The sequence below is a fragment of the Plecotus auritus genome, assembly GCF_963455305.1.
Source record: "Plecotus auritus genome assembly, chromosome: 3".
Taxonomy (NCBI): Eukaryota; Metazoa; Chordata; class Mammalia; order Chiroptera; family Vespertilionidae; genus Plecotus; species Plecotus auritus.
Genome location: NC_137772.1, coordinates 99172248 through 99196617, shown reverse-complemented (window position 1 = coordinate 99196617; position 24370 = coordinate 99172248). Strand labels below are relative to the sequence as shown.

At 39.2% G+C, this 24370-nt stretch overlaps 1 protein-coding gene across 1 annotated transcript in view; it reads right to left on the bottom strand.

Annotated features, from left to right (window-relative positions):
• Positions 1 to 24370, bottom strand: part of LHFPL6 (LHFPL tetraspan subfamily member 6) — a 277681-nt gene that overhangs the window by 117961 nt on the left and 135350 nt on the right. The window lies entirely within an intron of this gene.

Here is a 24370-nt window from a genome sequence, read left to right as displayed (position 1 = left end):
TCAGCTCTGTACTTTTCACTTGCAAGAGAGATTTGCAAAAGTTATTTAGGAATTCTTAAAATGTTCAACTAAAGTTTTTGTAGCTGAGCTTGTTTGTTTGATTGATTGATTTTTCTCTCAATATTTCCTTATAAATCTAGATCCTCCCATATTGAGAAAAATGGAACACTCAGTCATAAGAGGAATGGGCCAGAAGAGGAAGCTCTCCTGATTCAGATTCACTTCCAACTGACAACAGCACAAATTTAAATCAGCAAATATTAATTAGACACTTGACACATACAAAGACTGTTGTGAGAAAAGCAGGATGAATATTTGTCTGCATTTACACCTTATCGTCTTGCATGGATTTGAAGCACTTTATGAGTTTAATTAATACAGAGTATCTGATTTCACAAAGTTCACAGAGTAATCCTATATAATAAGAGGATAATATGCAAATAGACCAAATGGCAAAACAACTGAACAACCGAACAACCGGTTGCTATGATGTGCGCTGGCCACCAGAGGGCATGTGCACAACATGGCGGGTGTTGGCTGCGGAGGGATGGTAGAGCAAGTGAGCAGGGGCGCCAGACCAAGGCAGTGTGCCAGTCACTGTCATCGGGGCAAGCCTCTGGTGGTTACTGAAAATTCTTTGCACCCACTACCAGCACCAGCCCTGCTTGCACCTGCAGCTGGCACCTGAGCTGCCACTTGCACCTGCTGCCAGTGCCCGGCGCCAGTCCTGATCACTCGGCACCATCAGTGGGTGCAAGCAGCGGCTGCTGGCCCTGATTGCCCCTGAGGGCTTCTCCACCTCCCCGTGCTCCTGAGGGGTGATCGGGGCAGCAGCTGCTGCTTACACCCACTGCTGGCGCCAACCCAAATCACTCTGCGCTGTCAGCAGGTGTGAGTGGGGCTGGCGCCATCAGTGTGTGGGAGTGGCAGCAGTGGGAGCGGGGCTGCTGGTGGACACGGGTGGGTGCTGCAGTGGGAGGGGCTAGGCGGGGTTGCGGAGGATGGGCCCCTAGTATGAGAAATAACATATAGTAATTAGAATATCCTCTTTTATATGGTATTTATTTAGGGAAGTAGTATAATTAGTAGTTTGAAGACCCGGCTTTGGAATAAGATGGGCTGGGCTGAAATAAGACTCAGTCACTGACAAATTATGTGATCCTAGGTCAGTGGTCGGCAAACTCATTAGTCAACAGAGCCAAATATCAACAGTACAACGATTGAAATTTCTTTTGAGAGCCAAATATCAACAGTACAACGATTGAAATTTCTTTTGAGAGCCAAATTTTTTAAACTTAAACTTCTAATGCCACTTCTTCAAAATAGACTCACCCAGGCCGTGGTATTTTGTGGAAGAGCCACACTCAAGGGGCCAAAGAGCCGCATGTGGCTCGCGAGCCGCAGTTTGACAATCATGGTCCTAGGTAATTTGGAATATTGTCTCATTTTACAGCATCTACAAAGGTAATTAAAGTTCTTGTTCTCCACTCATATCTCTGTGTAAAATAAATAATTAATGATATCATAAAAGACTCCACAGTTTATCTACAAATACTTTTCCTGACCAAACCTCTTAAGCATTTATCATATGATGAATATGCAGAATAAATTAACTTTGTTGTTCTTACGTAGGTTTTTCTAAGTAACTTTTAGGTAACCACATATTAAATATATAAAGGCTAAACATGGAAGTTCTGTACTATATTTATCTATTCACTTTATTCTGTAAGTCCTACATTATTTTCTATAAACTGATCTTACTTAGTGACAAAATGATGAAGACAATACAGAGATATACCATTATAAAAGAACAGAAGGTGAGTTCTGATAAAATTAGACAAAGGGCTGGAGCAATTAGGATTCTTATTTACACAGGGAGTCCGGGTTTAGTCTTTACTATCTAATTTGTGTTCCCAATCTATAGCACCTGTTCTCCTTTACTATCTTTATTCACCTATGATTCCTATCTTTCCTCTAGATCCTAAGTTTCTTGATTTTAGTTAGCAAGTCTTATTTGTATTTTAATTCCTAATGTTTACTACAATACCTGACCTATGGAAAGCATTTCATGCATATTTGTTGAAAAGATGATTTAATGAATGTCCTCCTAACCATTTACAGTATTCATCTCTCATAGTTTTCTTAAATTGAATTTATTGAAGTGACATTGGTTAATAAAATTATACAGACTTCAGGGGTATATTTCTGTAATACATCATCTATTGTTTATATTTTGTGTATACTGCACTGTGTGTTCACCACCCGAAGTCAAGTTTCCTTCCATCACCATTGATCCCCCTTTACTCTCTCCCAATTCCCCCCTTTTCCTCTGGTAATCACTATACTGTTGTCTGTCTATGAGGTTTTATTTGTTTTCTGTGTATTTTTTTGCTTTATCCTTTTGCCTTTTTCATCCAACCCTTTTAACCCCTTCCCCTCTGATAGCTGTCAGTTTGTTCTCTGTATCTATGAGTCTGTTTCTGAAAGTTGAAACACTAATTTGAATGAATATATGTACCCCTATGTTCATTGAAGCATTATTTACAATAGCCAAGATTTGGAAACAGCCCAAGTGCCCATCAGTAGATGAGTGGATTAAAAAGCTGTGGTACATTTACACAATGGAATATACTCTCTTATAGTTTTAAAAATATATATTTATTTTTATTGATTTCAGAGTGGAAGAGAGAGGGAGAGAGAGATAGAAACATCAATGATGAGAGAGAATCACCAATTGGCTGCCTCCCACACCCAATGGAGCCATCAACCTGTGACTTACAAGGTTGATGCTCAAACACTAAGCCATGCCAGGGGGGCCTACTCTCTCATAGTTTTTGAAGGGTGTCTCCACATCCACAAAGCCAAAGATTTCTTCCTTTTGCCTGTCATGTTACAACACTTATTCCTCATTTCCATATTCCTTACATTCGATGTCATTAAAGTCTTTCCCAAGCACCATTCTTGAAATTCTTGTAATGGTACCTTATTGCTGCCTTTCCCACCAATTTACATAAACCCAAACCTTCACAGTCATCTTCCATAATGCAAACTTCTTGTTTAGTATTAGCCAATATGTGTAAGCCTCTTTATTTCTGATATTCCTTCACCTCTTTTCTCCTGCTTTTTTGAAAATTCTTTATTCCTTAATTCATTCCTCCTATTTATCCTTTCATTTTTACATAATAGACAATGCACATTAAATAGTTCCATTTATAACTACTCTAGAGTAATCATGCATTTATCCCTGGCCTTAATTATTTGATTCCAGTGAGATGGTTAGGGCAGCAGGGACTTGGGCTTAGCCCCTGTGCACCAAAACATCTGAAAGTTCATCTAATACTGAATGGTTCCTGAAAAACAAAACATTGACTGACTTCCTGAATTGGGCCAAAATTCATGAAATATCTTGACATTTCTGTCACCAGCATAATGCCTCTATAATATATCTCTTCATTCTTGATCATGTCTTAAATATAATGTCATGATTTACACTCTGAAGTTCATCAGGATTATTCATAGTCCCCAGGAAATTACCCGAATTCAGCTTCCTGATAAAAAAATATCCAACATTATCCTTCTACATCCTCATTACCAACTACTTTGGACTTCCTTAGAAGTGATAAAAATTCTCAGAGGAAGAGAAATCTTTAATTTTTTTCTCTTATCAAAAATGTAGTCTTGATTTCATAAGAGAATTAATGTTATGTTTAGCATCCTCTATTCACCATTTGTACAGCAAAAGATGCCAAAATGTAAGAATAAACACCTATTAACATTAGGTTCAAAATTCATCATTGTCTTCAGGCTGGATGACTATGTGAGGCCTAGAAGAACAGTAACTTTCTAGGAGACAAATCCTATCATAAAGATTTCAGCTGTAAGTTACCAGTCACTACAGAATGACATTTTGTTAACTCTCTTGCCAGGAGAGCTAGCCTCAAAGAGCTTCAAGTAAGACTCTGCTTTTTGTGTCCTGGCCTCCCAACAGCTTCATTCCCTCTCTTCTCTCCCTGTCTCACACTCTCCACCTTATAACACACTCACACATACACTACCAGCAGCTAGGATGCAAAATACTCCTGAGATTCATTCTCATAGTCACTCAGTTTCTAGTTCTGGCCTGGCTCACTTCTCTATCATATGCAGACCTCTGACTACCACTCTTTCTCCCTCTTTTCCAACATGGTTCATGGTTCCCTGGCTCTTTCCTCCTCCAAAACTGCTGATGTCTTTCTTCACTGTGTTTCACACATATAAAGTGTGAGACCTATGAGGCTCACAGATTGACTCCTATAGCCTCCCTACAAAGACCATGCTTCCTTGCTAGCCTTTAAAGCAAGCAAATGGGTAAGTGCTCAGGACTAGAAATTAATCAGGAGAAAGTCATCAGAATATAGTAAGCCCTGACTTTGGAAGACCAGATAGGCTGAAGAAGTGAATATTGAACCAGTGAGCTAAATCTATCACTATATCCAAGTGAAAGAGAATCAAAGTATAATTAATTTCACAAAGCTTTTGCTGAATATCTACTGTGCACTAAGCACATGGGAACCAAAGATGAAACAGCACACATTGTCTCTTTCTAAGCCAATTGTTGTCTCAGGCACAGACCTCCTGGTTCATAGGTCGATGCTCAACCACTCAGTTATACCAGGCAGATTTTTGGTGCAACAACTTTCTAAACTTGGATTCTAATTTTAAAAAGAAGTTGAGTGCAATGAATCTTAATTTCAAAACAACTTTAATAATTCCTCATATTTTAGATAATGTCTTTCAATTCATAAAGTGTTATTATGTAGTAATAGTAAACATTTCAATTAGTGGTCCAAAACAGCAGTCAAATCATCATGATGCTCCTTTCTCTCTCACTCTCCACGTCAGGCCTTAGGACATTTGCTCAACAAATATTCACTGTGCAACTGCAATGTGATAGCAAAGCTCTATTCTAGGCACCATGAGTGACAAAGTAAAATAAGAGTGTCCTTGTCCTGAAAGGCCTTAGAGTCCAGCCAGGGAGACACCAAGAAAATCAACAACTATAGTGCAGGTATGGTAGACATATAAGCTGGGTGTGTTCAATCAGAGTGAACAAGAAAGTTTTTCTAGAGGATGTGATGCCTGCACTGAATTTTAAAAGACTCAAGGATAAGGAAATAATGGCTGAAGTGTTGGAGAGAAGAGAAGGTTATACCAAAGGAGGCACAAATTTCTATCATGTCCACTTTTCCATTAGGAAAACATCACTGAAATCTATTCCCTCCTCTCTATCCTAATTGCCACTACTTCCTGAGGGTTTGCTCACCCTCAGGATTTTTCCTAGAAGACATTCATAATGAATTCCCTAGAGGAATTCAGGAACCATGATAAGTGCAGGCCCAGTGAGGAGAGAAAGGAGAGGGTTGTCATTTTACCATGCAGATAGCAATGATGCCTAAGTAGCCTTTTATCCACACAGCCCAGCCAGAAAGTCCTATAAAATGGTTGCTGTATAGTCCAGTGCCTCAGAGACTCACTCAAGCCTTTTTGCTTCCCAACCTCAGTGCTGAACCCTCTGCATATAGATTTATCAAGAACACATACAGATTAGCCAGATATATGCTATATACTGAATTTTATGCATGTATTGTACCATATGTATTACATATTGGTTAATGTGAGTGAAACCATAGAGTTCTTGACTTTTTATATTTGACATTTCATTTTAGCATTAAAGTCTCAAGATCCATCCATGTTGTCACAGATGGCAGCAGAATATATAACTAGGTTGTTTCCATGTCTTGGCTACCATGTACAATGCTGTAATGAACATAGGGATACATGTATCCTTATAAATGAATGATTTCAAAATTTTTTGGGTAGATACCCAAAAGGATTGCTGGGTCATATGGTAACTCTAAGTATTCTGAGGAACCTACATATTGTCTTCCATAGAAGTTATAAGGTCTACATCCCCACCTGCAGTGCATGAGGATTCTTTTCTCTCCACATTCTTTCCAACACTTGTTATTTCTTGTCTTGTTGATAATATCAATTCTAGCAGGTGTGGGTGGTATCTCATTGTGGTAATTTGCATTTCCCTTATAGCTAGTGAAGTTGGCCATCTTTTCATGTATCTGTTGGCCATTTTGTATGTCTTCTTGGGAAAATGTCTGTTCAGGCCCTAGCCTCCCTTTTTTTAAAAAAAAATTATTTGAGAGAGAGAGAGAGATTTGTTGCTCCACTTATTTGTGCATTCATTTGTTGATTCTTATTATGTGCCCTGACTGGGGATCAAACCTGCAACATCAGCATATCTGGACAACACTCTAACCAGCTGAGCTACCAGGCCAGGGTAATCCTCGCCCAACAAAATAGATTTTGTTGTTGTTATTGAGTTGTATGTGTTCTTCATAGCCCCTTATCAGTGGCATTGTTTACAAATATCTTCTCTCATTTGATTGGTTGTCTTTTGTTTTCTTGACAGTTACTTTTGCTGTGCAGAAGCTTTTTAATTTGATGGAGCCCCATTCAACTATTTTTTAAAAATTTATCTTTATTGTTGGAAGAATTACAAATGTCCTCTTTTTTTCTAGCATTGACCCTCTCCACCCCACTCCCAAACCCCACCTTAGGCCTTAGTGCACTACTGTCTGTGTCCATGGGTTATGCATATATGCATATAAGTTCTTTGGTTAATCTCGCCCAGCCCCCACTGCCTCCCCATTTCCCTCTCAGATTCATAGTCTGTTCCAGGCTTCTATGTCTCTGGATCTATTTTGTTCATCAGTTTATTTTGTTCATTAGATTCCACATATAAGTGAGATCATGTGATACTCATCTTTCTCTGAATGGCTTATTTCATTTAGCATAATACTCTCCAGATCCCTCCATACTGGCAGGTGTGAGGTGACTGAGATTTTACTGCCTATATTTTTTTTTCTAGGATTTTAAATGGTTCCATGACTTACATTTAAGTCTTTTATCCATTTTGAGTTTATTCTTGTGTATGGTATAAGTTGGTGGTCTAGTTCCATTTTTTGCATGTTCCAATTTTCCCAACACCATTTATTGAAGAGAGTGTCTTTACTCCATTTGTATGCTCTTGCCTCCTTTGTAAAATATTAATTGAGTGTAATGGCTTGAAGACAAACAATCCAATTAAAAAATGGGCAAACAAGCTAGACAATCCTTCCAAGTAGACATACAGATGGCCAAGAGATATATGAAAAAAATACTCAACATGACTAATCATCAGAGAGACGCAAATTAAAACAACAATAAGGTACTACCTCACACCTACCAGAATGGATACCATCAATAAATCAACAAACAGCAAGTGCTGGTGGGGATGTGGAAAAAGGAGAACCTTAGAGCACTACTAGTGGGAACCCATTCATCTATTTTTAGTTTTATATCCCTTGCCTTTAGGGTCAAGTTCACAAAAACCTCTCTGAGAACCAGTACATAAGTTTAGTACTTATATTTTCTTCTGTGTATTTTATTGTTTCAGGTTTTATATTCAAGTCTTTAATCCATTTTGAGTTAATTTTTATGTGTCAGATAGCAGTCTAGTTTCATTCTTTTGCATTTGGTTTTCCAGTGTCCCCCTTGTGTGTGGCTGTGGATAGTCTTTGCAGTATTTGTGGGCCATCTGCATCACCTGTTATGAGATGTGCTGCCACCACAATTTTGGTGGGTGTTTCAAACCACTGTATTCTAACATCAGTGTCTACATTAAAAATAACAACAGAAAATGTATTTCTCATTTCTCCATGGATTTACCAGTATTTTTATGAAATTGTATCAAATAATCAAATTGAAAGGATTGCCCCTCAACTTGGTTATGATCATGAAAAGTTTATAAGCACATCTGATCTTACAGTAGTCAACGTGGCACAAATGGCTTTTTAGAGTGTGACAGGAAATAATACCAGAAACATCTTTTGAACACTGAGGCAACCTTAGGCAGAAGTTAACTAAAAATTAGTTTATATAAATTCATAGCAAAGGTCTGCCCTGGCTGGTGTGGCTCAGCTGGTTGAGCATTACCCCATGCACCGAAAGGTGATGGGTTTGATTCCCAGTCAGGGCACATGCAGGGCACTTGCCTGAGTTGCGGATTGATGTGTCTCTCTCACAATGATGTTTCTCTCTCTCCCTCTCTGTCTCTAAAATCAATAAAAACATATTTAAAAAAATAAATTCATAGGATCCCTTCCCCAGAGAGGTTCAATCAACCACAAGTTAAGGCAGGAACTACAGAACTTTCCAGAGTTGTCTCAAGGTTAGTGTAACACTTACCTTGAGGAATAGAAAATAGGGCAAAAATAAAAAGAAAGAACACAATAGGAATAGATAATAGAAATGCCATCAACAGTAATCAGCACTCTGTGGGTACTGGATCAAAAAACATGTTTTAAGGGCAGATTCACTTTGACAATCCCCTGCGACTAACATAAGCACACTGCAACATGCAAATGGCAGGGCAAGGAGGACTGCCAAGGAGCCAAAAATGCACGTTCGTGGATCCAAGCATATTTTTGCTGTATATCATAGCCTGGTTTTTTGAACTTACAGTTTAAAAGTAGTACTTTCCCATGTTATTGGAAACCCTGAAATCAACTTAATTTGATAAACTAGAAAATATAGATAAATAAAAATAAAAGAAAACTCCACTCATAAGTCCTCAAGCATAGAAAACCCCCATTAATATTTTGGTACTGATTCTTCCAAATGTGCCAGTTTGAAGACAGTCTTCTAAAGAGATGAGAATGAAAAATACAAAGAGAAAAAAATCTAAAGCTGGATCTGGACTATGAGCTATGTAATATTAAACTCTTGGGAAAACGTTTTTATGAATATTTAATTGAAAGTACTTACCACCCAAAACACATGATGGTTACATCTAAATTTTATAGTATCTTTTTAAAGTATGTTTTTATTAGTTTGAGAGGGAGAAAGAGAGAGAGAGAGAGAGAGAGAGAGAAACATTGATTGGTTGCCTCCCATATGCACTCCAACTGGGAATCAAAACCAAAACCTAGGCATGTGACTGACTGGTAATCTAACTAGCAACTTTTTAGTGCATGGGATGATGCTCAACAAAATGAGCCACACTGGCCAGGGCAATTTTATAGCATCTGATACAGAAGCATCTATATTCATATATCTTACCTAATAGTAGACAAACATGTAAATTGACTGTACCTTCGCTATGCCCACAGCCAATGAGAGTGAGTATGCAAATTAACCCAACAAAGATGGCAGTTAATTTGCATTCGTAGGCGCCAGTGGCCTGGGTCCCGGGAACATCCTCAGCACCCAGGTCACTCGGAGGTAGGCCCTGCATGGACCCTGAGCAGCCTGGGAAAGGCCTGAGCCAGGGGGCCCCTGGGCAGGGGTGCCTTCCCCTGATCAGCCTGGTCATCTCCCACAAAGGGAGGCCAACCTGCGATCGGCCGAGGTGGGGCCCCTGCCCAGGCCTAAAGCCTGGGCCAGTGGCTTTAGGCCTGGGCAGGGGCAGAGCCGGCGATCGGAGGGAGCTTGGGGGCCCCTGCCCAGGCCTAAAGCCTCAGCCAGATCGGTGTGAACTACAGAGGAAACACCTTTTCTGACCACTCATTAACTAAGCTCCCTGTATGCCACTGGCAATATGCTTAGTAACTTGGGTAATAAAAGTCCAAAAAGGTGATCTAGGGTTTTTCCACCACACTCCTGGAGGAAAAAACGAAAGTCCGCTGCTGGAGGGCTAAGAAATGTCATATCCTGCCCTAGCCGGTTTGGCTCAGTGGATAATGCCTCGGCCTGCCAACCGCAGGGTCCGGGTTTGATTCTCATCAAGGGCGTGTACCTAGGTTGCAGGCTCCTCCCTGGCTGGGGCTCAGGTCAGGGCTCATGCAGGAGGCAACCAATCAAAGTGTTCCTCTCACTTTGATGTTTCTCTCTGTCTTTCTCTTCCTCTTCCACATTCTCTAAAAATCTATGGAAACATATCCTCAGGTGAGGATAGAAAAAAAAAAGAAAGAAATGTCATATCCTATGAAAGACACATCTTGAAAGTGCCTAAAGAAAGTTGTCATTTTTTCATGGTAAAGGGACTGGAGTCCATGTTGATGAAAACACCTTGGTGGCTGTGGTGACTGGCAGTGGCTGCAGCAGTGGAGTGATGGTGCTGGTTTCTTCCCCTGATCAGCCTGGTCGCCTCCCACAAAGGGAGGCCAGACTGCGACTTAGGCCCGCTCCCCATGGGCCTAAGGGGAGCAGGCCTAAGCTGTCAGTAGGACATCCCCTGAGGGCTCCCAGTATGTGAGAGGGGGCAGGCTGGGCTGAGGGACCCCTCCCCCCGCCAGTGCACAAATTTCATGCACCAGGCCAATAGTATTTATATAAATATAAATATGTATAGTTCATGTATATTTACTGTTATTCTGCTCAACTGACCCTCTCATCTGTTCACTGTTGTCCCAAGATAAAAGGTCCTTTATGGTATTTTTAAGGAGAGATAGCAAGACAACTCCCCTAGAGGAAGGCCATTTACTGTTACCCAGAAATGCCACAACAGGAATATCTTTGTGTGGGCCACTAAACTCCTTACCTCTCATAGGGACTCCTTGGTCAAAGAGACCACCCTTCATAATTTAAAAAAAAAAAAAGTCACCATAGGAAAAAGACTTGTAGATGGTAAGTCAAAGAAGGATTAGGCAAATTATTATATGATTATGTAATGGCTATTAACATAAAGTAAACACAAGACTACAAGCTTATCTCTCACCAATATTATTAAAATAAAAAATCTTAGAATCAGGGGGAGACAAAATGGCAGCGGAATAGATGGACGTGTCCTGAGCCTTGTCCCAGAGCAAATAGAGGGAGCAGCTGAAACGAGTGGAATCCAGCCCGAATTGGTGAAGGAGGCGCAGCTGGTGAGACAGTTTGCAGCTGGGAAGGGCAGAGATCCCCCCAATAAAGGTTAAATCAAAGACCTAGGCAGTAGAATCTGCCGGATCTCTGTTCCCAGAAGGTTGGGGAGAAACTACACGGCGCCAAGCCGCGTCCCTGAGGACAGGCAAAGCGTCTGACTGGAAAAAAAAAGGGGGGGGGGTCCACGGGACTGCGGGAGGTAGGGGATTGTAAACCTTGGAGTCTGGATTTGGGATCTGAGCTCAAAGGCAGCCCTGAAGAGCTGCCGGACTGCACAGTGCTGGCAAGAGAGGAACTTGCAGAGACGCGGTCCCTCCTCGTGCTGGGGCCTGCGCCTTTCTGCACAGAACCTAGTTTGTAGGATCTTTAGGATAAAGACACTTACCTGTGGCAGAGGTGCAGAAGAAGGGGTGGGCTTGTGGAATCTGGGGAGTGTAGGCAGCAGACAGTCCAGGAGAGGTGGAAGCAAGTCTGGTGCTGAGTCATATCTAAGCCCCGGTCGCCATTTTCTCCTGAGAGATAGCCCCTCCCTCCAGTCTCCAGGAAACCAATATAGCCACACCCAGATCTCACCCTGAATAACACCATGGAATCTGAATACTCCCTGAGGCCATAGGATCTGCCCTAAAGAGAAATCTTTAGAAGCTAGGAATCTCAATTACACAGCTACACTGCCAGGGCCCTTCAGAGTGCTTCAGTGTGCCTCGCTGGCGAACTTCCTGCGGGTGCTCCTGTGAGCCGCCACTGGGAGTAAGCACCTATCCACCACAGGTGCAGCAGCGAAAGCTGAGTCTACCCACCCCATAACTACAGAACTCTGGGCATCACAGTCACACCTGTCCAGAGGGCAGACTCCCTGAGCCACATCACCCCAACAGACAGTTCCTTGGTGCCACTGTGAGTCCCCACTGGGCACGCGTGATTTCAATTAAGGGTGCAAGACAGCAAAAATTGGGATACTCCCCTCCACGGCTGCTGACTTCTAGACACGGCAGTTGTGCCTCTCAAGCGTGCAGGCCTATATCAAGAGAACCCAAATAGCTCAAGTAGGGAGCTACACTAGATTACCAAGCCCAGGAGAAATGAGAGATTACACCAGTAGCACCATCACCAAAGAACCTGGGTAGCAAAGCAATTGGATCTACAATTAAAACATTACAGGAAAACATGGGGAGACACAAAAGCAACTCCCAAAGGAAAGAAAAAGAGGAATCACCAGAAAGGGAGTTAAATGAAATTGAAGCTAGCAGCTTAACAGAGAAAGAATTCAGAGTAATGGTTATAAGGATGTTTAAATGGATGGATGACAAATACACAAAACTCAATGACAAATACACACAACTCAATGATAACTATAAGGAGCTGAATGAGAATGTCACCAACATGAAAAGAAACCAAGAGGAGATGAAGAACGACATAGCTGCAATAAAGAACACATTAGAAGGCTTAAACAGTAGACTAGAAGAGGCTGAGGACCGCATCAGCGAATTAGAAGACAAGGTAGAAAAAAATACACAAACACAGCAGCAACTGGAAAGAAGACTTAAAAAGCAAGAGGAGAGCCTAAGGGAGCTGTGGGACAATACAAAATGAAACAATATTAGAATAATAGGGATACCAGAAGGAGAGGAAGAGAAGCAAGGAATAGAAAAGCTGTTTGAAGAAATAATGACAGAAAACTTCCCTGATATTGGCAAGAAAAAAACTATGCAAGTCCAAGAAGTACATAGAGTCCCAAACAAGTTGAACCCCAAAAGACCGACACCAAGACACATCATAATTAAATTGGCGAACACCAATGACAAAGTAAGAATCTTAAAGGCTGCCAGAGAGAGACAGAAAGTTACCTACAAGGGATCTCCTATTAGAATATCAACTGATTTCTCAACAGAAACACACCAGGCCAGAAGGGAATGGAATGAAATATACAAAGTGATGCAAAGAAAGGGATTGAATCCAAGAATACTATACCCAGCAAGGCTATCATTCAAAATTGAAGGTGGAATCAGGAGCTTCACAGACAAAAAAGGGCTAAGAGAGTTTATCACTACCAAGCCAGAAATGCAAGAAATGCTAAAGGGACTGCTGTAAAAAGAAGAAAGAGAAAGGCAAAAAGAAACACAAACACTAAGGAAAAATATGACAACAAACATGTACTTGTCAATAATAACATTAAACGTAAATGGATTAAATGCACCAATCAAAAGACATAGGGTAGCTGAATGGATAAGAAAACATGACCCATATATTTGCTGTCTACAAGAAACCCACCTCAGAGCAAAGGATTCACACAGACTGAGAGTGAAGGGATGGAAAAACATTTTTCAAGCAAATGAAAATGAGAAAAAAGCTGGGGTTGCGATACTTATATATGATAAAATAGACCTCAAAGTAAAGGCCATAACACGAGATAAGGAAGGCCACTACATAATACTAAAGGGAGCAATTCAACAAGAAGATAGAACTCTGGTAAACATATATGCACCCAATGCAGGAGCGCCCAAATACATAAAAAAACTCCTGGAAGACATCAAGGGAGAGATTGACAACAATACAATCATAGTAGGAGACTTTAATACACCACTGACATCACTGGATAAATCCTCTAGACAAAAAATCAGCAAAGAAACAGCAATTCTAAATGATGCACTAGATCAAATGGACCTAATTGACATCTTCAGAGCATTTCACCCCAAAGCCACGGAATATACGTTCTTCTGAAGTGCACATGGGACATTTTCAAAAATAGACCACATACTGGGTCACAAGCAAAGTCTCCCCAAATTTAAAAAGATTGAAATCATATCAAGCATTTTCTCAGACCACAATGGCATACTATTAGAAATAAACTATAATAAAAACATACCAAAAAATTCAAACACTTGGAAGCTGAATAGCATGCTATTAAACAACGATTGGGTGAGCAACGAGATCAAAGAAGAAATTAAAAACATCCTGGAGACTAATAAATATAAAAACACAACAATGCAATTGCTATGGGACACAATGAAAGCAGTCCTGAGAGGGAAGTTTATAGCTCTACAGGCCTACCTCAAAAAACAAGAAAAAATGCTAATAAATGATCTAACTCAACAACTCAAAGAATTAGAAAGAGAGCAACAAGAAAAGCCCACAGTGAGCAGAAGGAAGGAAATAATAAAGATCAGAGCAGAAATGAATGACATAGAGACCAAAAAAACAATACAAAAGATCAACAAAACCAGGAGTTGGTTTTTCGAAAGGATAAACAAGACTGATGAACCTCTAGCCAGGTTCACCAAGAAGCAGAGAGAAGACACAAATAAACAAAATCAGAAATGAAAGAGGTGAAATAACAACAGACCCCACAGAAATACAAAGGATTGTTAATAAATACTATGAACAACTCTATTCTAACAAACTACACAACCTGGAGGAAATGGACACATTACTAGAAAAATACAACCTTCCAAAACTCACTCAGGAAGATTCTAAAAATCTCAATAGGCCGATAACTATGGAAGAAATTGAAGCAGTCATCAAAAAGCTCCCAGCAAACAAAAGCCCTGGGCCAGACGGCTTCACAGGGGAGTTTTACCAAACATTCAAGGAAGAACTAAAACCTATCCTCCTCAGACTATTTCAGAAAATTCAAGAGGAAGGAACACTTTCAAGCTCCTTCTATGAAGCCAGTATCACCCTAATACCAAAACCAGATAAAGATAACACAATGAAAGAGAATTACAGGCCAATATCCCTCATGAATATAGATGCCAAAATCCTCAACAAAATTCTAGCAAATCGAATCCAGCAGTACATCAGAAAGATCATACACCATGACCAAGTAGGATTTATCCCGGGGATGCAAGGATGGTACAATATTCGCAAATCAATAAACATGATACATCACATAAACAAATTGAGAGATAAAAACCACATAGTCATATCAATTGATGCAGAAAAAACATTTGAAAAAATCCAACACCCTTTCTTGATAAAAACTCTCAGCAAGGTGGGAATAGAAGGATCATACCTGAACATAATAAAAGCCATATGTGACAAACCCACAGCCAACATCATACTCAATGGGCAAAAACTAAAACCATTTCCCCTAAGAACAGGAACAAGACAGGGATGCCCACTCTCACCACTCCTGTTCAATATAGTGCTGGAAGTACTAGCCATTGCGATCAGACAAGAAGAAGAAATAAAAGGCATCCAAATTGGAAAAGAAGAAGTAAAACTGTCCTTATTCGCAGATGACATGATACTGTACATAGAAAACCCTAAAGACTCCATCAAAAAATTACTAGCCTTAATAAATGAATTCGGCAATGTAGCAGGATACAAAATTAACGCCAAGAAATCTATGGCATTTCTATATACCAATAATGATCTTACAGAAAGAGAGACTAAAAAAGCAATCCCATTTACTATCGCAACAAAAAAATTAAGATACCTAGGAATAAACTTAACTAAGGAGGTAAAAGACCTATATGTGGAAAACTACACGACACTGAAAAAAGAGATAGAGGAAGACATAAACAGATGGAAGAACATACCATGTTCATGGATTGGTAGAATCAACATCATCAAAATGTCCATACAACCCAAAGCAATCTATAAATTCAATGCACTTCCCATTAAAATACCAATGGCATATTTCACAGACCTAGAATGAACTTTCCAAAAATTTATCTGGAATAAAAAAAGACCCCGAATAGCTGCAGCAATCCTGAGAAAGAAGAACAAAGTAGGTGGGATCTCAACACCAGATATCAAGCTGTATTACAAAGCCACTGTTCTTAAAACAGCCTGGTACTGGCACAAGAACAGACATATAGTTCAATGGAATAGAACAGAGAACACAGAAATTGACCCAAATCACTATGCTCAGTTAATATTTGACAAAGGAGGCACGAACATACAATGGAGTCAAGACAGTCTCTTCAACAAATGGTGTTGGGAAAATTGGACAGATACATGCAAAAAAATGAAGCTAGATCACCAACTTACACCATACACAAAAATACACACAAAATGGATAAAGGACTTAAACATAAGACAGAAAACCATAAAAATACTAGAGGAATCCACAGGCAGAAAAATCTCAGACATATGCCAAAGGAACTTCTTCACTGATACTGCTTCTAGGGCAATGGAAGCCAAAGAGAAAATAAACAAAAGGGACTACATAAAAATAAAAAGCTTTTGCACAGCAAAGGAAACCATCAATAAAACAACAAGAAAGCCCACTGCATGGGAGAACATATTTGCCAATGATATCAGCAATAAGGGTTTAATCTCCAACATTTACAGGGAACTCATGCAACTCAAGAAAAAGAAGATAAACAACCCAATCAAAAAATGGGCAACTGATCTAAATAGACACTTTTCGAAAGAAGACAGAAGGAAGGCCAAGAGACATATGAAAACCTGCTCAAAGTTGCTAATCATCAGAGAGATGCAAATCGAAACAACAATGCGGTACCATCTCACACCTGTAAGAATGGCTATTATCAACAAATCAACAAATGACAAGTGCTGGCGAGGATGTGGAGAAAAAGGAACCCTTGTGCACTGCTGGTGGGAATGCAGACTGGTGCAGCCACTGTGGAGAACAGTATGGAGTTTCCTCAAAAAACTAAAAATGGAACTCCCTTTTGACCCTGTGATCCCACTTCTAGGAATATATCCCAAGAAACTAGAAACACGAATCAGAAAGGATATATGCACCCCTATGTTCATAGCAGCACAATTCACCATAGCTAAGATTTGGAAACAGCCTAAATGTCCATCAGCAGATGAGTGGATTAAAAAACTGTGGTACATCTACACAATGGAATACTACGCTGCAGTAAAAAAGAAGGAGTTCCTACCATTTGCAACAACATGGACGGAGATGGAGAGTATTATGTTAAGTGAAATAAGCCAGGCAGAGAAAGATAAGTATCACATGATCTCACTCATTTGTGGAATATAATGAACAGCATAAACTGATGAACAAGAACAAATCCAGAGACTGAGAAACGTCAAACAGCACGTCATACCACAGGGAAGGTAGGGGAGGGTGGGGGTAAGGGGGAGAGATCAACCAAGGGACTTGTGTGCATGCACATGAGCCTAATCAATGGACACAGACAACAAGGGGGTAGGACATAAGTAAGGGGTGGGGGTTATTAGGGAATAATTTGTGTTTTTGCCTCCCTGACAAAGTTTATATAAAGTTACAAAAAGAAATTGACAGCCAGTTGGAAATTTAATAGCCATGGCCTAGAGCAAAGAATATCCTTACATGATATTATTCTATAATGTCATTAAAATTTTAGATATTTTACAACAGCATATTGTACAATTATCCCAAACAAACTTACAAACTAATTCTTGGAATGTTTGGCAGCAATTTTTAAAAAAAAAAAAAAAGGACATGAAAGGATATAATCCCTTTCAGAAGGAATTAAGGCATTGGGAAGGCACTTGAGCATTCTATATTGGCCCATCTTGCCTTTTGTGCCAAGAGGGACCCTCTTCTCACAATCCAGTTGCCCTCAGCTGTTGCCTGAGCTTTCTGTTCATGCTGAGCTTGAAGCCTCGTGGTGGCTGGTACCATGGATCTGTCTCTCGCCCAATCGTGTGAGCTGGGCCCTCCTGGGAGAAGAAACCTGAGTTCCTGGAGATATGTGATCAGTGCTGGAGCCCCGCCAGCAGCCCAGGGGATCCCAAGGCAGTTGCTGGGCGTGGAGGCCACGGGGGCATAGGCTACCAAGGAGACAGAACTGAACCTCACATCACCCTGCTTGGCCCTGGAGGATGACTGGTTAGCCAGAGACGGGTAAGATTCCTCAGGGAAGGAACAACCTAAGACAGGCACAGTCGCAGAGGGGCCATCAGGAGAGAACTTGGGGATCAACAGAGGTGGGGCAAAGACCCTCACCGCCCCAACCTTGCAGGGGCCTGAACCCTCACCCTGTCTGAGGGAGGTCTCCTGCCCCCATGGCTGCTTTGCTTCCCACGCCCAGCTCAGATCTGGACACAGGTGACAGACAGTGACTTGGCCCAGCTCAGATTGGGACCCAGGTAACAGACAGAGACTTGGCCAACAGCAGCTGCCCTATATCTAAATCCAGCCTAGCACCAGGAATGCTCAGGGCCTACTCAAGAATGCAAATAATCCTTTCCACTAATATTTACAGGGTAAATTAAGATTGTTGGTAGAGTATTAAATTTGACAGTAAAATAATAATCAAGTTTTCAGATTAATTTAAATAGGCTAATTGAAATAAGTGAATATTCAAGAAAATTTAATTATTACTGGACAAAAAGCTGTTCCTAATGTGGTAACTAAAATTTCTATTGGTAGTTCATCTCATGGTAAAATTCCTGAACATGCAATGAAACTAAAGCAGTCATATTTTTGTCAAAAAATTAAAATTTAAAGTCATCAAGACTGCATTATAAAAGTTACAAAAGCCTCCATTAATCAAAAAAGGGGGGATAGAAGGGTAATATCATGTAAGGAAAAATATCCTATAAGTAAATTACATCTAGAAAACTTTTACTTTACAAAATTAGTTTTCATTTGTAATGCTACCAGCAAGACACCCATGAAAAACACACATGGTGTCTAAATAAGACAAAGGAAAATCGTTTGGGCAAAAATAAAAAGGATCCCAAATCAATTATATAGAAAAGATTCCTCTATTAACTTTTGGTCGAGAATATGTTTGTATATTTTCAGAAAACAACTCCAAGACCATGTGGATTCCTGCAACAGAGAGGAATTGACAGGTCTGCTCCAACCACGAAGACAAGAGGAGAAACAGTCCAGAGATGGAAGACGCTGACGACGCCTTGCCACGCTAGCAGTCAGCAGCTGTGAGACGCAGAAGGTTGCCTAGGACCAAACCAGAGAGGGTCGGACCTGCATTGCCACCATGTGCCCACCATCCAGATATCATTGCTGTCATGTACACTTAGGGAACTGTTTGACACTGAAACGGGGACTCAGAACTGTTGGACATTGAAATGGGGACTCAAACATTTTTTGCTATTGTATGTTTATTTCTAGTCTGCAGAGGCAAGATTTTTTAAAGGAATGAAATGGGGAAAGGATAGATACAGAGGCAAAGAAGCGTTGGACAGACTGTCAAACTGCAGTGGGAAGGCAGAGGAGGTTGCAGGGGGGCGGCTGTAGGAGATCAACCAAAGGACTTGTATGCATGCATATAAGCATAACCAATGGATAAAAAACACTGGGGGGGGGGGGCAGGTAAAGGCATGTACTGGGGGGAAGGGGAGGCCGGGGGAAGGTCAATGGGGGAAAAAAAAAAAGGAGACATATGTACTGCTATTTGTAATACTTCAAACAATTAAAAAAAATAAAAAAAATCTTAGAATCATATTTTTTGAAATTATTTTTGAAGGTCCAAAAAAAGGTACATATTATCATGCTATTTCATATTGAAAACTGGAATAACTAAATATTGATAGCATAGTGAATGACTATGTCATGTCCATAGAGACAAGCACTATTTAGTTATTAAAATTATATTAACTGGCACAAATAATTTCATCTAATAAATTATATATTTATATTTCTATATGTGAATGGATATGTGGCAAATTATTAATGAGTATTATGGGTTAGTTTTCCTTCTTATTTTAGTTTGCCTATACTTTTAAGTTTGCCCATCTAGTATTAGTTTTGTAATTAAAAGTATTTGTAAAAAATGTCTAACAAATGGGGAAAATGCTAATTTTATTATAGCTATTGAAAAAATCAGGCAATAAAAAACGGGATAAGATGTGATTAAAATATAGTGTTTTAGTTCATAGTAAAAAAGGACTAAAGGAAAATACTTCAAAATATTTGTTCAATAATCATGCAGCCCATATTTATTAAGTACTTACTTCATATTAAGCACTGTTATATTCCCTGAGCATAAAGTGGTAAATAAGAAGGACAGGGTGGCTGCATTCCTGGAGCTTAGATTATAAATGAATAAAATACAATGATGATGTAATTAAAAAAGCAAGGTCTTTTCAGGTGCTAGGTAATAATGAAGAAAATGTAACAGACATACTGTATGTGCTGGAAGGTAAGTGGAAGGGATGGGGATACTTTAGTCTGTGTGATTAGGGGTTGCAGTTTTGAAGAAAGATTTCTGGGATGGAACCTAAATAGTAGGGACAAACCAGCATGTGAAAATATAAGGACATGGAGGAATAAATAATAACAGGAGCAAAGGCCCCTGATTAAATTAGCTCGCAAGGGCTGGAACTCAGGGAGCAATGGGGTGGGAGCACTGGTACAAAAGGCATACAGAAGAATAGGTAAAGATCAGATAATGCAAGGCCAGGTAATGAGTCTGCATTTTATTTTAGTTAATAATAATTCACTGTAAGATTTTAAAAGGGGTCTGACCCTACTTGAGTACTTAACTGATGGTGTAGAGGTGAAGTTTGGGAGAAGAGACATCAGACATCATTCCAAAGTTTGGAGCTATGGCTGATGGTGGTGCCATACTTTGATGACCACTAACAGAGGAACATATTTAAGTGTGGTAAAATATGGATTTGTAGAACTCAAATTTCATTTGATCATGTTTTGTTGGACATGCCATGTGAAGGGCCTAGTAGGCAATTGGCTATCTGAAGCTCTGTGGAGAGGATAGGATTGATAAAAAAAAAACTTAGGAGTTATTGTCACCTAGATGACGTTTAAGACATAGTTCTGGATGGAATCACATGAAAAGTAAGTGCCCAAATTAATAGGTCAAGCAGAGGAAGAGAAGGAGACTACTTGGTGAGTTATCAAGAAGACTAGGAGGATATGATATCTTGGAATATAAATGAAAAGACTATTTTAAGAAGAAATAATATGTCAAATGTTGTACAGGGGTTCAGTAAAATGGGATAGAGAATTATTCACTGCATTTACAACACTGAGGTTATAGGTGACCTGGACAATGGTAGTTTTAATAAAGTGACAGAGAAGGAAGGCCCAATGGAGCAAAATGAGGGAAGAAGAGGAGAGGAGGAAGCAATGACAGCAAATATAGAAAACTCAATGGTATGGAAGCTAGCAAAGTGGTAGTAGTTGGAAGGGAAAAACTGAGTTTCATTAAAGGACAGCGGTACAAAAGCTGGTTGAAAGAGAAGGGATTAGGCAACAAGGCTCAAGTGGAGGGATCACCCTTCATCCACTGTAACAAAAAGGAAGTTATAATTTATGGGACAGATGCAGGTAGCCTGGCAAATGTTGCAAAGGTTGGGTGGGGGAACTTCCATCTTTTATCTTTCCAATTTTAATAGTAGTTACCTCCCATAGTTAGGATTATTAATGAATCTTATTTTTATGTTATAACACTTTTTGCATTTTCCAAAGATTATATAATGAACATATATTATACTCATGACAAAAACAAACTATTTATAAACCAAATATTGGATGAAACTTAAAACCACACTGGAAGCATTTGAAAACTTTAAAAATAGTAATGTTACACAAGATATTTATTTGAACATACATTAAAAAGAGGGAACATTTTTTTGGCATAATCTCTCTCTGCCCTGTTTCAACTTTCTGGATGTCAAAGATGTTTCCTTATTTCTTTCTTTCTAGCGGGTGTGTTGGAGCAAGGGCTAAAGAAACTGTATCAACCTACGGTGACTTTGGAACTGAACCAGAAAAATGGAACATTTCTTTGTCCCAACTCAAGTCTAACATAAAATGTCACATATTCAAAAATAATAGGTCTACATTATCCCAAACTCCTGTCTATCTGGTCACAATTTTTTTTTTAACAAAACTACAGCTTGCTGCTGCTTATCTAATTCTGCCTCAGGCAAAGGCAGTTTATGATGTCACAAAGCACACAATGTATTGGTATAGATTCTATTTCCTTTTAATTTTTTTAGATGAAACACTGATGCAGTTTTCTTCATTGGTTTCAGAATCAAAGTAGACCCAATTTAGGATTTTACAAAAGCACCAAAAATTAATCAGAGAGGAAGAAGATGGAGGTGCCAATGCAAATAACTTATGGACTGAGAATACGAAGTGGCTAAGAAATTCAGGCACTACTTGCTTCCCAGAATCTATTCCCTATTGCTGCTATACCAGAGAGTGACTTGAGACTAGCTGAGCTCAATTTGCCTTTTAACATTTAGAGGAGACTTTAGGTGTTCAAGGTGGTTTAAAGTCTGGCTTCCCATAAGGAAGAAGGATATTACTGATCACAGCCACAAGAATTATTAGTAATCTTCTTAGTTAAATAATAAGTTATTTTCTCAGTTTAAAAAGATTTACTTGGAGGAATATAATTACACATGTACTTTTTAGTTCTACTTTTCAACGATAGTTTTCTAAATTTTGCTTTAGTTTGCTGCCGTGGTAACAAAATTTAATGAGAAGAAACCCTGGCTGGTCAGAAAAATATTTTTTTCAATGAACACATGATGCTGAATTATAAATAGTGTGGATTCTCCTGGGGAAAATCAGCCACTGTTGGAAAATCACCAGACCTTCCTGCCTTTTTTTCTTTCCTCTCCTTCTTTTATTCTTTTCCTCTCTCCCTTCATGTACTGGGATGATTTATTTCAACATGTAGATATTTTCCCATTAACTCAAACTTCCTGTAAAAGAACAAAGCATCATAGTAGGCTGCTTTAGTCAGTTATGAGGAATTTAAATACCAGCCTTCATCACATCCACATTTGCAATAAACCACTCTTGGCAATATACTTCGATATATGCAGAAGTTCTCACCTGGGAGAGGGGAGGTGAATATCAAAATGAGAGGGTCTGTGTGTGGTAGGCAAATTCCCTACAGATTTGTGCATGTGGCTGCCAACCATCGCCCTAACCTTCAGAACAACTGATGGATTTTTCTCCCCTTTCTAATATAGCAAGAGAGCACTTACTGATATTTAGAGTGATAAAAACAAGTGCCCAAACGTCAGTTTTCATCTATAGCCTTTCACAATCATTCACTTATAAGTATGTGGATTTTCCATGGCAAATTTTCAGTTCCAGAAAGGTTTCTCCAATCCTTCAGGGTCACTTTCCCCTCATTAGTCAGTTCTGCTCAGGAAATACCAACTATATGTAACATCAGATTAAGCAAAATGTGAAGGAAGATAAATCATCAGGAAAAAATTATGTTACATATAAAACACAAATAGGAACATTTTTAGAATATCTCATAATTTGTATTATTAACACCACCACTTTCTAACTGAACAATGCCTAGAGACATTTTAATACTCTGACAATTTTATTTGTATATTAGATTCAGAGAAATAGGTGTTGTTTTTTTTTCAGATATTCTACAATTAATTATATAATTTATAAGTGACTCAAGGGAAATCTATTCTTATCCCAAAGTAAAAAACAGTCACCTTTTATTTGTTTCACAAGTCATTAGAAGCACCTTGGGAAGAAATAGGGAAAGGAAGATAAAAAGAGAAATAGAAAAAGAGAGATAAAAAAAACAAACACAGTTCGTTTTGTTGCATATTAGATTTCTGGTAGAATTCTGGTAAAGGCAAGATTGGACAAGAAAATAGACTAAAACAAGTTTTCACCATGTTCTTCCTTGGAGTTTCACTTATTTACATTGGTTTCCACTACTGTGAATAATTAGGAGCTAGCTACTGTTAATATGAAGGCAGATATGAAAAACTACATTTCAGGGGCAGAACTAAAGAAAAATGATGAATGAGCCCAATGTTTGAAAATATAGGTATTATAAAAGAGATAGAAGAAGATATGAACATGTGGAAGAATATATCGTGTTCATGGATTGGTAGAATTAACATCATTAAAATGTCCACACTATCCAAAGCAATCTACAGATTTAATGCAATCCCTATTAAAATACCAATGGCATATTTTACAGATCTAGAGCAAAACCTTCAAAAATTTATATGGAACCCAAATAGCCACAGAAATTTTGAGAAAGAACAAAGATGGAGGGAATCACATTACCAGGTATCAAGCTATATTACAAAGCCATTGTAATCAAAACAGCCTGGTACTGGCACAAGAACAGGCATATAGATCAATGGAACACAACAAAGAGTCCAGAAATTGACCCAAGCCATTATGCTCAATTAATCTTTGACAAAGGAGGCAAGAACATACAATGGGGTAAATAGAGTCTCTTCAGTAAATGGTGTTGGAATAATCAAACAGCTACATGTAAAAAAAATGAAACTAGATCACCAACTTACACCATACACAAGAATAAATTAAAAATGCATAAAAGATTTAAATGTAAGTTGTGAAACCATAAAAATCACAGAAGAAACCATAAGCAGCAAGATCTCAGATATCTCACATAGCAAAATTTTCACTGACACAATACCTAGGGCAAGAAAAACAAAGGAGACAGAGAACCAAGATGGCATAGGTAAACGCCTGTACTTGCTGTCTCCCACAACCACGTCAAAATTACAACTAAAATACAGAACAACTATCATCCAGAAA